This window comes from Cinclus cinclus, chromosome 16, assembly GCF_963662255.1.
Source record: "Cinclus cinclus chromosome 16, bCinCin1.1, whole genome shotgun sequence".
Classification (NCBI taxonomy): domain Eukaryota; kingdom Metazoa; phylum Chordata; class Aves; order Passeriformes; family Cinclidae; genus Cinclus; species Cinclus cinclus.
The window spans coordinates 5,785,538-5,796,224 of record NC_085061.1 but is presented as its reverse complement, the minus strand read 5'-3'; positions in this window follow the sequence as shown (position 1 = coordinate 5,796,224).

Sequence of the window (10,687 nt, the reverse complement as noted above, 5' to 3'; positions counted from 1 at the left end):
CAAGGAATACAAAAGCGCCCCCAAACTGCACGAGAGGCAGGGGGGCGGTGCGGGCGGGGGGCAGCGGAGCCCTCCGCCCTGCGGCACCCGGCTGCGGCATGCGCGGCCGCGGGGACGCCGCGCCCCGGGGCTCCGCCGCAGCCGGACCGGCCTTCGCAACTGCCCCGGCCCCCTGCAATTGCCCCAGACCCCCACCCTGGACCCCCGCAACGGCCCCACACCCCGCACCGACCCTCCGCAGCCGGCCCGGGTCCCCCGCAGTCGGTCCCGAGCCCCTCGCGTTCCCTTCGCATCCTCCCGCCTCGCCGCCCCGGCGAGAAATTGCCCCCGTTCCCCCGGCGCGGATTGGCACAAGGTGCCTGCTGCACCCTGACATCTCCCTGAACTCATTGTGATTTAAATAACAGCCCTTTCTCATCTAAACAAAGGTTCTTAATAGCAGATGCAAAGAATTCAGCTCATCTGAAAATCCAATAGCATTTAAGTGGATTAACTGCAATAACACAACTGAGGAGTGATACTATCCTTCATGGAAGACAATAGACTGTAAATGCACAGCCGGGGAGACTTATCCTTTCATCTCTGAATTTCCTTCAGCATTTCAAAAGCGAATGCTTTCTAGAAGCCCTGAAGGGGTTTGCACGCTACTGGCTTGGACATGCTTCTAGGAAACAACCTGTGCTTTAATGGGCACTTTGCAATTGCATAGAAGTTCCCACCAAAACAGAAGTGGCCTTTCAAGTACGTTTAATTCTCTCTCATGATGTCATGTAGGCTTACAGGGTGGTCTCCAGGACCACAAGGGGGGAAAAAAAAGGTGGGGGTTGTAAAGAGAGAAAAGGAAAAGAGATGTAAAAGATTTGGAAGCACTTTAAAAAGGAGAATGCTGCTGCTGTTTTGTTTTTTTTTAAGACAAAAAATGCTGAGCCAGTGTGGAGCCACAAAAAAAAAAAAAAAAAAAAAAAAAATGACCCGAGTGCCACACTGCAGCAGAGTCACCCATGCAGGGCAGGAAGAGGCAGAGCAGGGCAGGACACACTGGTAGTGCCATCACTTTCTTACATGGCAGAAGTAAAAAGCTACTACTTCAGTTTAAAAAAGGTCTCATCTGCACAGTCTCATTTGCTGGGGTTAAAGAAGCAATTCTTATGGTCCGTGTTGTCATAGTAATAAAAAAAATAATTACTAAACAGTGAAATAGATTCTGACTGTACCGGCTGGCTGAGCATTTACTCTTCTTCCTTCCTTGGTTGGCTAGTGTATTTGGGATCAGAAGTGCTGTATATTTGTAGCTCTTGCTAGTGGTATTTCACTGCAAAAGCCAACAGAGATGACTCCTGCTTTATCTTATGATAAAAAAAAAATCTATGCGGTTTTGATTTTTCTTATATTTCCCTCATTTTACAAGAGACATACTGCATCAGCATCTTTTTTTAATCTGTCGTTGTGGAGCGCAGATAAGCATCTTTCCTCTGGGTCAAGTTACACTTGGAGTAGCTTTTAACATTAGACTGTTTATAAGGGATCATTGCAAATATTTGATAATAATGCAAAATATGTAAAATCCCAAAGGAGGGCAAAAACCAGGAAACATAAATAAAATTCACACAGATTCTGCAAACAACTTTATAGTTAGGTTATCTGTCTGCCTTACAAAACACATTTTGTCCTTGTCTATTGTTTGATCTAAAATTGCATTTGTTGCCTCTCAGTCCCTACATACAGCTGTGTGAAAAACAAAACACCAGTGCACGCTTGCTTCAGCATGGCACCTTCCTGTGGTCTGCACATCTATTGCACATGTGTGCACCAGACACGAAATACCACCTTTTATGTAATACCCACAAGCCACACATGAGGAAGGAGTGACAGGATGGTAATTCCAGGTTTAAAAGGAAATCGGTACCAAGAGCCGAGTGTCAGAAAATTAGGTTTTGCACTTTTTTTATTTATCTGAGAGCAGCGAGCAAGATATCACTTGTCTAATTTAGAGCACGCACTGTTAGAAGTCTCTCAAATGTCAGGAATTATAATAGAATTACACCATGACAGAGTGTTGAGAGGAAGGATTCCCAGGGTTTGCACAGCAGTTGGCATGGGGGATGGGATGCAGAAGCTCTTTGACATGAAATGAGACCACTTCAGTGCTGCTTTCTGCGGGTGGAGTCACCCGAAGCCAGGGTGCCCAAAATCAGGCTTCCAGCTCCCACTACAGACCTCGTTTAAATCTTTGTTGGCTCGTCTCTTTGAAACACAGGCCGGGCAATGCAACAGGACCAACTCATGTTTCACAGATGAGTGCTGGGCTGGGGGAAGGTCACTGGGAGGAGTGCGGTCAGGGATGGCCAGCAAGGTGGGCACTGTGGTGCTTGGAGGAGGCTGAAGCCACAGGAGGCACTGGGCTGGCTCCAAAATGGTACCTGAAGCCTAGGGCACCTATTTCAGAGCTCAGGCTGGAACCATGCCTGTTTGACCCTCCTCACAAGTCTTGAGGTTGCAAGACGAATCATTCCATTGCAATGACATTCCTGCTGAGGGAGTCTTGGGAAACCTGAGTTTCTTCAGATTTGATTTCAGTGGAGATTTTGCCTCATAGATAATCCAGTTAAAATTAACAAAACAATGGGTTTGGGTAAGGGTTTTTGTTGGAAGGGTGGCTTGCTTTTATTGCAGTGTGTGTTTGGGGCTGGCCAAAGCTGCTCAGTGTGTTCTGCTGGATACATCCTGCCACCACATCTGTCCTGGCTCTGGAAAGGGACCATAGATAATGCTCTCAGCAATTTGGACCTGCACCACTCCATCAGTGCCCCACAGTGTATAACAAAGGATAAAAGTGCAGAACATAAAATCCAGAAAGCTGGACAGGAAGATCACCAACTTAGGGTGGTTCTTCTATGGTTTTGAACATTATTTTGGCCTGTAGCTTCAGAGGGGCATGTGGCCATAGTGGGGGGAGATAATTTTCCTGCTCTGCAGCTTGGTTGCTGCCTGTCTGTGGAAAGGCATGAGGCTGGCACAGGTGCAGGTGCAGTGCAGGCAAGGATTACAAATGCAGAAGGCACTGACAGCAGACACACCGTTCCCTTACCTGAATCTCAGCCCATAAAGAGCAGCGAGGAAAGCTGCAAGGAGAACAAGCAAGGCTGTTATTTTTCCAGCTGGTGCACCTACAAACATGATTTCCTCCTTTTCCAGCTCTTCCTTTTGGATTCTTGCACTGGCTCTGTTCTTCTGGCTGAGCCCTGTTGTCTTTGTAACTTTTGTTGGTGCCGCTTTCCAGATGCTTTCACAGTTGATAATTTTCTTAAATAGTCATGAGATGCAAATGTGCTACAGGGTTTCAGCTGAGAGGAGTGATCAGAAGTGGTGTGGAAAGGTTTTATGATGTCGCTGCCCCAAACACAGAGGGTGGCTGTGGCCAGCATCCACTTATGTGGGTTGACACTTAAAGCTACAGTATTTCTGGAGATGTTTTTCCATCCTATGAATGGGGCAGAGCACCTGTAGTGCTGATTCTCCACCCAAAGCTGCCCTTTTGACTTCAGTGTGGGTTAGAGCCAATTGTCCCTGGAGACATTGCTTGGTTTAATAGCCAAGAGAGACAGTTAGTAACGCTCTTGTTAATGTGTTCCTCTCTCCCCCAGTGCCCAGCTGCTGCTTACCCGGGAGTTTCAGCAGCATGGCTGAAAGCGAGGGACTGTTTGACCTTCCCTGCTGCTGGAGCCACTGCTGAGTGACACACAGTTCACCTTCAGGGCTGGAGCACGAACTGGCAGCCCTGCCAGCCTGGGTAGCAAGATACCATGTTTAGGCATTAAACTAGGGCACTTGCATACCAGCACTGGCCGCTATTTTAGTGGGTATTGAAGCTGATCCCTGCTCCCCACCCCTGTGGGACAAGGGAGCTGCTGTGAGTGCGGGATATCCTCTGCCTGGTGGATACAGCTATTAAAAATGGGCTGTGTTTTGTCAGGAATACAGAGTCCATCCAGCTGAACGACTGTAAAAGTACCAGCCCAGCTTAAGGTATGCTGATACACACTGTAAATGAGAGCAGTGCATACAGGACTCAGTCCCTGGGGTCCTGTGCGTGCTGTGCTCATGTCTCCTCAGCAATGGGGGTGTAAAGCTCTTCTCCTCTGACTCAAATCAACACCACTTGCAGTGATTCTGTGGAGGCCATCCAGGATGTAACTCAGCCATGCTAAGTACCATAAAATTGTGATATTATTCTTCATTGTTTGTAGCTTGGAGGCCTGTAGAGGCCTAGCTTGGAGCAGTCAGTTTTATTAAGCTCCATCCAAGCACAGTGAGATAGCTGTTCTTCCCGAAGAATTTGTATTCTCAAAGTGTGAGCCGCCCCGTTTGTGTTCTTGTATCCATGCAACCTTGTTGCTCTTACATTACACATTTGTCCTGTGAGATTCCCTCCCTTACAATAAAAACTCATGAGAATGATACACACATTTCCAACTCCAAGCTCACTGGAGACCACAGGATTCAGCAGTACCTAAAGGACATGGGAGATATGGAGGCTGCTGTAGTGGAATTGCTCACTTTGAACTGCAGATGTTTCTAATGGCTGTGAAGCTTCCTAATAGAATTTCTAACCCTTTTTGTCACAGAAACCTAGTTAATATAGGGGAAGGAGAAGAGCAAGTAAAGGATTGGTGATTGGTTTGTGCTTTTTTCTTTTTTTTTTTAACAGAAACTCCAGTATAGAGTTTTTTGCATTTTTCTTTTGATTTTGTTAGACCTACAGCAGCCTGGTCCTCACATGGTCTCAGTGGCTGCACATTGTTCAAGGATCATGCCTGAAGTCCCCAGAGCAGTAGCTCTACAGAAAGGCTTCATGGACCCCACATTGAGTCTCCAAACTCACTCTCCCTGAGCACTTCCATCTTTTCAAGACACACTGGTATCTATAGACCCACTGATGGTGGTGGTCAGACCAGAGCAGGCAACCCATATGGTGGCTGCACAGCAGAAATTCCCAGGGAATTCAGTGCTTTCCAGCTGTTTATTCTCAACACTTTGTACTTAGGAGATTTCTTCCTGAGAGCTGATAATGATCTTTCACAGCCACGAGGCACATCAGTAATCAGAAATGCAGGGAGGAAGTAGGGAACCTGCCACGGTGCCATGGCCAAACTGCAGGTGAGAAGCTGGGAGCAAACATTTCCAAAGCCCTTTTCTCACCACCTCAGGACAAGTTTTATCATTGCCCTTCTGAATTCCAGGTCCAGTAGACCTCTGAGAAGCATCTCTGGTCACATCATTTGGCTGTGTCATGTGGACATGTCTTAACTTGGTCTGTCACTTGCTAGCCACCATCACATGATCCTTGGGAGTATGTTCCTGATACACTGCTGGGCTAGAGAGGGACCATGCACCCACATCTACACCAGAACTGAATCTCCTGGTTCTTACAAGAAGTGCAGAACCATAGAATTGCAGAATCATTTCACTTGGAAAAAACCTCTAACATCACCAAGCCCAACCATCTTCATCCTATTGAACATAGCATTTGTTTACCTTTCAGCGGTGGTTTGTGATGCCATTCTCATCATTTGGGATACAGAACTCCTTCTTTATTGGAAGTCAGTGAGAAGTACAGCATAAAAGCAGAGAGCAGGCAATGGCCCTTTAAGCATTGTCTGTTTAACTGTAGCACGATCTCTCGTGCACTCCAGTGCTTTCCATAAACAGCAAGTCATCCTGAAAGGGGAGGGAGAGGATGATAAGTAATCCTATTCATGCGACTGCGTTCTTTCATGAAACTGGGAAAAGGCAAAATAAAGTGGTGACTGCGAGACTGAGAATGAAACGTGAGGCAGTGGGTTGCATTGCTGCAGTTGTTTGGGGCTCGAAGAAAATCTGGAAAGAGAAAGGTGAGCAGAAAAGGTTTAAACAGCCAAGAAGAAAGGCAAGAGGCAGGACATAAAAAAACAGCTTTCCCTGCATCCTTGCTTTGTGTCTGGGCTCACTGCGGGGGCTGGCTGTGGTTCTGGCTGTCCAGCACCAGCTCCTGCAGCGTGGCTACCTGTGCCAGAGGCTTCCCTGTGCATGCACTTTGTGGAGAGCTGGGAAGTGGGAGATGACAGAGCTCCAGTAAGGACAGCTAGCAATGAGAGAGGCAAAAGTGAGCAAATCCTGGGAAAGAAATCTTGTGGAACAATGAGGAAGCAAAGAATAAACCTGTTTGCTGAGGGTCCTAGCAAACAAGCTATAATTAGTTTTTGTGGGACAGTTATGGTATTGCCTTCATCACACTTTGCATCTATGCCAGAGGTGCCTCCCCAGTTTGTGTTGGAAGTGCCCACACTGCAGCTGCTCCAGTTCTCCATCTGTGCTCTCAGTGCATCCCCTGGGCCCTGAGCTGGGACAGCTGAGGCACAGCCATCCCTCCCATTCCGTCAGCCCTGCTCACAGGCAGCCTCCCACAGACAGCCGGGACACACAGCTGTGGGGGAACATTTTAAACCACTGTAGCTGTCTGCTCTCTGCATGTGAACCAGATCCCTCCATCCCTGGGATGCTCCTGGAAGCAGCCAGGCCCTGTACTGCTGCCTAATTGCCTGGTACCAGCCCCATCTTTGGTTTGTAAGAGAATCTCATCCTGGCACAGCGTGCCAGCCCTTTTAACACTTCAGTAGTGGCACACATCCACTTCAGCAGCATCAGGGGTTGGGATAACACAGCCACATTGTTATAATCTTCCAAAAGTGCCTCTTCCCCTTGCGTGGCATCAGTGCAATTCCTTCAGGCTTATAAAAGCTTAAGCCTTTGTAAACAAGGCAGCACTGAAGCCTAGGTATTGTAGAGAGAGAATTCCTCTCCATGTCCTAAATATTTTGGATGGGAAAAAAATTAAAAAAGAAAGAAAAAGAGAAATAAGAAGAATATTTAAGACATCAGCTTCCCTTCTAATGCAAATGGGACCAGCTCCTTCCAGCTTCAGCCTGGAATCTCTATCACAGTGCAAAGCTCCCATTAAGGCAAACGGGAATTGCACATGATGTGATGGGAAAGCAGCAGATAACTTTGTAAATGCTGCACCCTCACACGAGCCACAAGTATCTTTCCTGAGACACCCTGCCAAACTAGCAGGTGTTTTTTACATCAGGCCTTATATTAACACACTCCTACGAATGTCTGGCTGCATCTGCTGCATTAACAATCCCTCGGTGCATAATGGCTGGGTTAGTTTGTGAAGTTAAATACCACGGGCAAGAGCCCAGCCACAATGCACACAAACCTCAAACTGCTTCTGTTTCTATCACAGGGGCTACTGCTGCGCTTCTTTCACTGTGACTCTTTCTTTCTTTCTTTCTTTCTTTCTTTCTTTCTTTCTTTCTTTCTTTCTTTCTTTCTTTCTTTCTTTCTTTCTTTCTTTTCTTTCTTTCTTTCTTTCTTTCTTTCTTTCTTTCTTTCCTTTCTTTCCTTTCTTTCTTTCTTTCTTTCTTTCTTTCTTTCTTTCTTTCTTTCTTTCTTTCTTTCTGTCTCTCTCTCTCTCTCTCTCTCTCTCTCTCTCTCTCTCTCTCTCTCTCATGGCATTTTCCCCTTGTTCCTGCCCATCCTTTCCCTAGTTTGTGGTTTCCAGATTCCTTCCATGTCTTTATTTTCTCCATCTTTTGCTGTGTCTTTCCTGTCTGATTTCAGTTTCTGTGGATGCCAGAGAGAATGAAAGCTGCAACCAGCCAACCCCAACTACTCCAATATACTCCAACAGCCCCAGAGTGGTCAGATACTCCTCCAACCAGTGCATGTCTGGAGTCTGGGGGCAGTTGCCATGGGGGCTGCTGAGTGGGGATGTCACCATTTCAACTCTGGGTGCTTGTAGTGGCTGCTGTTGAAGTGAAAAAGGCCAGGTCAGGCCTGTTCAGCTTCTACTCTCAGTACAGACAGCAAGTCCATGTTCAAAGCTACTAGGGAAAATATGTGCCCTTAGTGTAAAAGGCAGCTTTTACAGAAGCCAGTGGCAGGAGTCTTTGGGGATTAGTCCTCTGTTGTAATTATCAATGATTTTAAACTATGTTGTGGCTAGTCATAAAAGCTGTTCAGAGACATGGCAGGGCTGATCTGAAGCCAGCTATCATAGACTTCTACAAAAAAACCCTGCTTTCTTTGTAGAGCTGACACTAAAGTTAGGTTGATATTTCCAAGGGCACCAAAGGTGTGTGTGTTTGTGTGTGTGTGCGTATGTGTGTGTATATGTATATGTATGTGTGTGTGTGTGTGTGTGTGTGTGTATATGTGTGTGTGTATGTATATGTATGTGTGTGTGTGTGTGTATGTATGTATGTGTATGTGTGTGTGTGTGTGTGTATATGTGTGTGTGTATGTATGTGTATGTGTGTGTGTGTGTTTAACTTCCACTGAAATGGGAGTTTGGGGCATTACTTAATGAGAAGGATTTGAAAAATACTCTTCTATCCTCCTTTGTTTAAAATGAAGATGCCAAATCCAAACATCCATGCCAGCATGGTGTCTGTTTCCATTGCTCATGCTTTTAGTCGTGTAGTTGTTGTCATGGTCCTTCATGGAGGTCTCACCTTTCGTCCCAGTCTCTCTTGGCCCTAGGTTTAGCTTTTTGCAGTACATCCATGGTGTGTGCACACACACAAAGCACAACAGCTGGTGGATCTCTTATTCATGGCTTAATCACTTCCCTCCGGAGGTGTGCGGTGTGATGTGTGGTCTTGCTCAATCCTGGCTTCCTGAGGGATGGAGCAGGAGGGTCAAACACAGCCCAGATTTAACCCAGCACTTGGGAGCATGACTAACCCAGGCCATGGAGTATTCTCTCCACGTCATTAGGATGGACCTGCTTCTTTTCCTGGCATTAAACAAGCATTTAGTCCTTTGGAGTTTGTCTTACCACACCCTTCCCATCTCATGCTTATCTCAGCATCACACTTTGAGCTGCCCACTGGTTTTCCACACATCTCCTCTGACTTTCCCCAGGCCATCCATCTGATCTCATAACCACAGCTCCTCTGGTGGTTCACCATGTGCCCCCATCCCACCCTTTGTAAAGGTTTGCTGTATCTCTGCTACTTTCCTATCCATCTGGAATTTCCCCTGAAGGCTCTGAGCCACCTACTCCATAAGTGTCATCAAACACCTTTTGCTGGGAGGGACTTTTGTTTCTTTGTTTCATGATTTCGTAATCCAAATTGGCTGTCGATTTAATTCAAAATGCCTTTGCATTAGAGCAGGGCCTCTGCATTTGAAGCAGTTGAGAAAAATAAAATACTGATAAGGAGCCAGATGGCTCAAGAGATTGAGAACCAGCAATGGAGTTTGTAATCTCGACATCACTGCTCCAAAATGCAGCTCTGATCCACAGTGAACTTCATGGGCTTGGTCCAGTTTCTAGTGTTCATATGGTCATGCCAGAAAAAACTTCCCTTATAAACACCCCTTGCTTTGGCTAGGAGGCCTGAAGAGGTGTGTGAGGGTCCCTCAAAACAGAGGAAATGTCATCTGCTGCATATGAATGATACAGTCTCCAGCAGTGCACCTTCTGCAGCAAGAGAAATTCAAATTGCAGAATTGCCCACCTGGCCAGCTCCCACAGGGAAGACATTTCCTTCTCTTCCAAATTACCTTTCAAGGCAGTTTTAAAATTGTCTCGTGCTTAAGTCTCATGAAATCTGTAACTCTACAGTCCCAGTGGTCTGACTGATCCCATGTGTACCTAGTGAGAGGCTCCTCAGAGGTGAAAGAACATTGCCCAAGTGTCAATAAAAGAATAAGAAGCAAGTAAGAATTTGTGTCTTGAGCATCCCTAAGATTAAAACAGTGTGAGAACAAAATCTGGCCATGCACACAGGAGCCAAAACTTACTAAACTAAGCTACAATTTCTTGCAGCACAGCCTTTCTTCCTGCTGATAGTTGTTTTCTAGCCTTGCTGTGCAGGAATTGGAAAGAAGCAGGTGCCAGAGAATAGATGACTCTGAAAAGGCACTAAGATCATTACACACAGAGCTGAAGAGCAATCTAGCCTCACAGGTTTCATTTACTAAAGCCAGTATAGTCTGATAGTGCACCAGGCCCCTTAGGGGTAGTCTTCAACTGTATGTGAATGCAGCACAGCAAACAACTGCTTTTCCTTGCAAGGCTTATTGGTGTGGATGTTGTCTGTCCTCAGCCCACGTTCACTTAGCTGCTCTCTCCCAGATTACCCTTGCCCCCACTGGAAAGCTGCCCAGGAACTCCCTCCACAGCTTAAAATCAGCTCAGTCAGGCTTGTTAGAATCATAGAGTCATTAAGGTTGGAAAATACCTCTAAGATCATCAAGTCTAACTATTAACCCAGCACTGCAAAGGTCTCAGCTAGATGATGTCCCCAGGGGCCACACCTACAGGTCTTTTAAATTCCCCCAGGGACAGTGACTCCACCACTGCCCTGGGCAGCCTGTTCTAATGCTTAACAACCCTTTAGGTGAAGAAATGTATCCTAATATCCAATCTAAACCTCCCCTGGCAGAGCTTGGGGCTATATCCTCTTGTCCTATTGCTTGCTGGAGAAAAGACTGACCCTTCTGGCTACAACCTCCTTTCAGGTAGTTGTACAGAGCAAGAAGGTCCCCACTGAGCCTCCCTTTCTCCAGCTCCCTCAGATGCTTCTCCTTAGACCTGTGCTCCAAAGGAACTCCTTGCTAAATGGGTTCCTGCTCT